General features: G+C 46.2%; 1 protein-coding gene and 2 long non-coding RNA genes across 3 annotated transcripts in view; 1 reads left to right on the top strand and 2 right to left on the bottom strand.

The window, feature by feature from the left end:
- Positions 1–3,690, bottom strand: part of LOC109324541 — a 6,969-nt gene extending 3,279 nt beyond the window's left edge. The window contains exon 1 of the long non-coding RNA XR_002104952.1: positions 2,136–3,690. This is a non-coding gene — a long non-coding RNA (uncharacterized LOC109324541). The remainder of the gene's footprint in view (positions 1–2,135) is intronic.
- The window catches only part of DPYSL2 (dihydropyrimidinase like 2), a 71,572-nt gene that overhangs the window by 9,338 nt on the left and 56,284 nt on the right, over positions 1–5,950 (top strand). The window lies entirely within an intron of this gene.
- LOC109324540 overlaps positions 3,705–5,950 on the bottom strand; it is a 20,803-nt gene continuing 18,557 nt past the window's right edge. Inside the window, exon 3 of the long non-coding RNA XR_002104950.1 lies at positions 3,705–4,429. This is a non-coding gene — a long non-coding RNA (uncharacterized LOC109324540). The remainder of the gene's footprint in view (positions 4,430–5,950) is intronic.

The following is a 5,950-nucleotide window of genomic DNA, read 5'->3' as shown; positions in this document are numbered from 1 at the left end:
GACTACTGCAGGCCTGGCTGCTAAGCTACTGTGTTACCAGTTACCAATCAATCATGATTCATTCAGGGACCAGCTCAATACACAGTACCTAGCTACTAGTAGCTACTAGATAACGACTTAGTTCGCAATGATTAACACCTACAAAACCACAGACTAAGGAGAGGAAAGAATCAAAACAGACAATCAACTGCCCCAAGACAGAGACAGTCAGTTGCACAAGCACCCATGTCATGAGTGTTGCCTGTCAGCAGCTAGAGGTGCAGTGCCCCAGAACCCCTGCACTGATCTCCTTGACAGTTGGCAGGCTTTGTGGCCTCAGCAGGGGCTACCACCCCTGCAGTTTTCAGCCCACTGCACCTTAAATACATGTGACATGAGTTTTGCTTTCAAGAATTTGGGGTACAGTTCCCCACAAGCCCTTCCACCTGTCTTCTTGAAACTTGGCATCCTTCATGCACTCATCAGAGGCTATCACCCCTGCAAGTTTCATCCAAATCAGACCCAAAACAACAAATTTATAGATATTTAATTGATTTCCCCATTATACCCTGTGGCCAGATCTCCCAAGCAGCTCTGAAGCTTTTCCAAAGTGGTTCAGTATCTCTGAACTGCTTCAGAAAGCCTCAAGAAGCCAGCGCTTTGATCCAGACATGCCGCTTTGGCATCCAAAGCATCCGGATCTGAAGCACGGTCCGAAGCCTCTCACCGCCCTACCTAAGACTGCATGTAAGCATCATATGGGAGGCAAGGATTTCTTAGGGTGATATCATTTATTGGATCAACTGTATGGTTGGGACAGAGTTAGACAAGCTTTCAAATGCAAGACTTCCTTCATCACAGCATCTTTGACCTCCATGTATGCCCATTATATGGTGATACTTTGTAGCTCTCTTGAGAAAATCAAAAACCCCCACCAACAACAAAAGTGTCTCTCTCAAGTTAAATGAGTCATTAAAGACAGACACTGCTGTCATCATCTTATGAAAGGGACATTTACTGATTTGCATCTAACTCTGCTAGCAGTTAAAAGCATTCAGTTATGAGTGCTGTACCTATATGGAAGTACGGTCACATCATCAAGGCTCTGTGCAGTAATCTACATGTCTAGATTATGCTATTGGATCTAGGCTGTATCTGTAAATATATTAAAAGTCTACCGGCCCAATCCTGCCTCCGCTGAAGGCAGTGGCAAGATTTTCATGATCTTCAGTGAGCATAGGGCCCGCCAATGGGAAGGGAGGATTCTTGGTACTCATTTTTCACCTAACATCCCTGGGGAAAAATGTAAAGCTTGTTGAGTGAAACCATTCGGTTCCTAACATACTAATGCAGAAGACATTATGCTAGAATTTCCAGTACTACCAGGAATTGTTTAAAGCCACCCCTTCTTTTCACTGCATTTTAAAATAGCCATTTCATTTCACATCAGGCTTTATGATGCCATAATAAATGCCCTTGTGGAAAAATTTAACGGGTGAAACGTACCGGGTAGCATACAAATTCAATTGGATTCTATGGCAATTACTGTGTAGACTTCAATGGAAAGAGATTCTGTCTCCATATTTTGTAATCCTCCTTCACATGAAGCTACAGCGGGGATGCAATTCTCTGCTAAGTTTAAGAGGATGGTCCAAAAACCTACTGAGCCAGATCCTCAGCTGATGGGCCTCCAATGGGGACAATGGCAGCCTACTGATTTATATCAGCAAAGCATCTGGCCAGGCAAAGAGTTTTTGCTGTATTAAAGGTCTCTGTACAGGACATTTCCTTAAAATGCTGGGCCTGTCTTCTGGACACTGTTCCTTTAGCATGAAATGCATGCCAATGCAGCAAAACTGCACAGGCCTGTATGCCTTATGTAGGGCACAACTCGCAGAAGGGCCCCCAGGAGACTTTCAGGCACTGGCCTGGAGGAGCCTTCATGTGAGCTGTACAGCTACTCTCTGGTCTTGAGGAAGAATCCTTCCTCTCCAAGGCCACGTAGGTATGTTTGGGGAGGATGTGCTGCCTGGACTGTGCCTTCTCAGTTGTAAGGGGTGGGGACCTTCCTTCACAATGCTCAGTCTAGGGGGTTGCTGCAAGGTAGGAGATGCCCCACTTCACCCCTCCACTGCAATGGTTGCAGTTGTTCTTACCTGCTGAGGTCTCACACTGGTCCTTCTCAGTCCTCAGAAGCTAGTAAGTTGATCTGTGGAAAAAGCTTCAGGAGGGGCAGTCCTCCAACATCCCAGGGAGAAGTGCCTTGTTTTCAACCTGGGTGCACAAGCCAAGGATTTTCTTCTTGATGTGCGGTTTCCTCAGTGTCCAGGGTCTCGGTATTGGTGCCACTGCATCCCTGCTGAGTCACTGCAACCAGAGGAGTGGCTGGACGTGCAGCAGGAGCAGGGCGGGAATCTTAGCATCCCTTCATTCTTCACTAAGCCGTTTCCACAAGAGGGGAGACATCAGGGACCTTGATTGTCCTTCTCCTTTGCAGTTGGGAGTGTGTTACTGAGGACTTGGGCTGACTACCCATCTTCTGCCTTGATGAACTCTTGGTAATGCGTTGGTTCAATACAGTGCCTTCTGATTTTAACCTCAGCTTGCTGCATGCAGGATTTCACCTGTAGAACGCAAAAGCAATAGATATAGCATGCACCTCTGTTCCTCAACACTGGATGTGTTCCTTTCATCCTACAGTACACCGGCATGGAGAGTTTGTCACTATATCCCATCTGGGCTGTGTCACAAGTCACCAGGATTTAACAAATGTCTGAAATGCATTCATTCTAACCCAGTGACTCACTGCTGCATTGGGATTTAATTATCTTAATCTAATTCTTGTGGATTTAGGCAAAACTAAGGTCTAGCAAGCAAACAAATGAACAAAACTATAAAAAGCTTTCAGGAAATATAGGTCCTCTTCTAGTACCTTGACAGGTAATGTGATTCATCAGGAGTAAGTTTTAAGATACTTACTGTGAAGAAAGGCTTGGAGTACCAGAAATGCATGATCATTCTGCAAGTTGGGTTTATTTTGCATAGAAACACAGTCCAGCTCCCTGCTATTATAGGCAGTCATGGCAAAACAATTATGCTCCATCTCAAAATCACTTTGCTGTTTGCCCCGGCAGGCTGTTCCAGGACCTTGCTCCTCTGGTTGTTAGAAACCTCCTTCTGTTTCCAACCTAAATGTATTTATGACCAGTTTATACCCATTTCTTCCTTTGTCCTTGAATTCCAACAGCATGTCTCCCTTCCTAGTGCTCACCCCCTGTTCTCCACTGTGTTTACACAGAGCAATCCTGTCCCTCCTCAGCCTTTGTCTTGCCATAAATAAGACAAATTACTATTATGTTTAAGAATTAAAAAAAATGTCCTTTCTGAAGACTTTGAGCTTGTCTGAAGGAAGAAAAATTAGGCCAGATTCTCAGCTGGTGCAATAGATCCACACAGCCAAGGGCCTGGGCCTTTATGCTTACACATGAGGATCACAAATGGGCTTGTGAAATTTGGATCTGGAGGTAATGGCAATCTGGTGTCGAAACTTTGGTGCCACATAGATGCTATGTTGTGGATCAGCCTGATGCCTGGATATCTTATCTCTTTAATTTTTCTGTCCTGTACTGTTTAGGTTCTTTTAATATGCTAATGGGAAAGGCCATCTGAGCATAGCTATGGTATCTGAAGAACTTTAGTTCTCTCTCTTTCTTTTCTTTAGGCACAACTGGATTCAAGTCATGGAACATGGATCCAGGGACTGGCTCGAGGTTCAAGAAAGTTCAGGGCTCGTGCTCTGCTTTAGGCCAATGTGCAATAAGGATAAACATTATAAAAGTATTTTAAGTCACCCTTTCCCTTGGAGCAGAGCAAAAAACTGTCCCTGGGCAGATGATGCTTGCAACTCCCTTGAGAGGCAGGTGGCTAGTATTATTCCTATTTGCCAGATGCCTCAGTGTGAAGAAGGAAAGAGCCTTGCCCAAGGCCAGAGAGGGGGATTAGTATCAGAGCTGGGATTAGAGATTTAGGAGCTCCTGACTCCCCTCTCTGTGGATTTATCCAGGGGTTTGATATGGGGGTGCTAATACTAATTGTGGTTACCAGGTCTCAACACCTCTCATGATTAAATCTCCAGGATACCCTGACTCCAAGACTTTGATAGTCATTAGGCAGCAGTTCCTTCTTAATAGGGGAAAAGGAAGTCTCTGCTTGACAAGCAAATTCAGAAATGATGTGAATATAAAAGTGCAGATTAAAATAAGCATTGTGTGTACCTTTATTGCAGTGTTGTCCGATAGGGAGAGCATCAGGAGATTGCAATTCTTACCTTGGATTGGCAGATGATTCACCTTGTGATGCAGAATAAGTCAAAGATTTAACTCTTCTCTGTGTTTTTTGTCTTCCTTTCTGCTGGTTTCCCCTATAATCTCTCTTTGGTGGCAGTGCCTGTCTTATTATGTACAGCACAGCACCTAGCAGAGTTGAGGTGGAGCCTGTTAAAGACTTGAAAAACTGTATTCCTGGGTAAAAAAACAAAACCCAGGGAACTCTGGGAGTGGTCTTATCTCAACCTGATATAAACTGCTCTGCAATATACTCAGTGGTGTTGGGCTTAATAAATAATAAAATAACACTACTAATATCAAGAAAAAAAAACCCCTGTTGCTCTGCAGCCACTAACAAGCTTTTTTTTTCTTCTTCACAGCTCCATGGCTTTTGGCATTGCTTGCTTACGCCAGCATTTTACTTCCAGGTCCCCAGTAAAAATGTGCTGAGATGTCACAACTTCTTCTGGTACAGTACAACAGAGAGGGGTGGAAAAACACATGCAGTGTTTTACATTAGTAAAATACTCTAAGCAGCATGTTAACAGATTTATCAGGAAAACAAATTGCTTTACCATTTGTTACTGATTGGACATCAGCTTGTTAAATGCTGCTTCATTTTTCACTCTAGGACCATCATTTTTTGGCCTTCCCCCTACAGCTCTGTCAAAGCCACTTGTACGTTCAGGGTCCTGATAACTGTCTACCTAAACAGCCTTTTCTTTTTAAAGATGCACTGTAGTAATGCCGAAGACGTTTTTAATCTGATGTGGTGGTGCAGGGTTTCTATGATCCGAAGGGCCTGATAACTGCTGTCTCCTATTTATGCCAATGGCTCTGGACTGAATTACGCACGTGAGTAAGGTGCTTTCACACCGAGCCTGCAGGTTCAGACCTGAAGAGTTTTACAGGGTTGCACTTGTGACCAAAGGGGGAAAGTAGCAGTGTTACTGCTGGGAGTTCGTACAGACCAGCAGGCTCAGTCGGGTTTGTCTGGGCTGCTCATCATTCACTGAAGGGGTTCTTGCTTCTTCCTTGAAGGCCGCTGCTGGGAACGGCATACGGCAGTGGTCCCCCAACTCTGACAGATGGCGCATCGCCAATTTAAAACGGTAGGATCTGAAGTCCCACCAGCAAATGTTTGTCATATAAAGTTATTATAATACATCTGTTAATGTGCACTACCGGTGGTACCCGTCCCACAGATTGGGAGCGCTGGGAGTGGAGTCTAGCGGTTACAGCCGAAGCGCAACTTCCATTTCATCGAAAATCATTCCTAGTCCCGGCTGCGGAGGGGACTTAGAAAACAGGCCCGTGGCTTAACGGCTCAGAAACCAGCCGGCGACGAAAGCGTGAGGCTCGGGCTTCGTAATCCGGGGGTGGGGGGCGGCTTTGCAAGGCCTGGCGTGCTCGGGGGAAGCTGGCCTGTAGCGCCCCGCGCGGGCCCTGGCCGTGCCAGCCAGCACGCATGTGGGCAGCCCTGCAGCAGCAAAGGTGAGGGATTGGCCGCCGTGCAGCGAGGCGGGGGATGGCCTGGGGCTCATGGGGACAAAGGAGATGCCCGGGCCCGCCTCGCCTCATTCCGTCCCGTCCCCCGCCGCGATGCCGGCGCGCCCGAGGGAGGGAGGCCCCGGGCAGCGCGGTGC

Source organism: Crocodylus porosus, unplaced genomic scaffold, assembly GCF_001723895.1.
Source record: "Crocodylus porosus isolate Cpor-Errol unplaced genomic scaffold, CroPor_comp1, whole genome shotgun sequence".
Taxonomy (NCBI): Eukaryota; Metazoa; Chordata; order Crocodylia; family Crocodylidae; genus Crocodylus; species Crocodylus porosus.
This window is presented reverse-complemented; position numbering and strand designations above follow the sequence as displayed.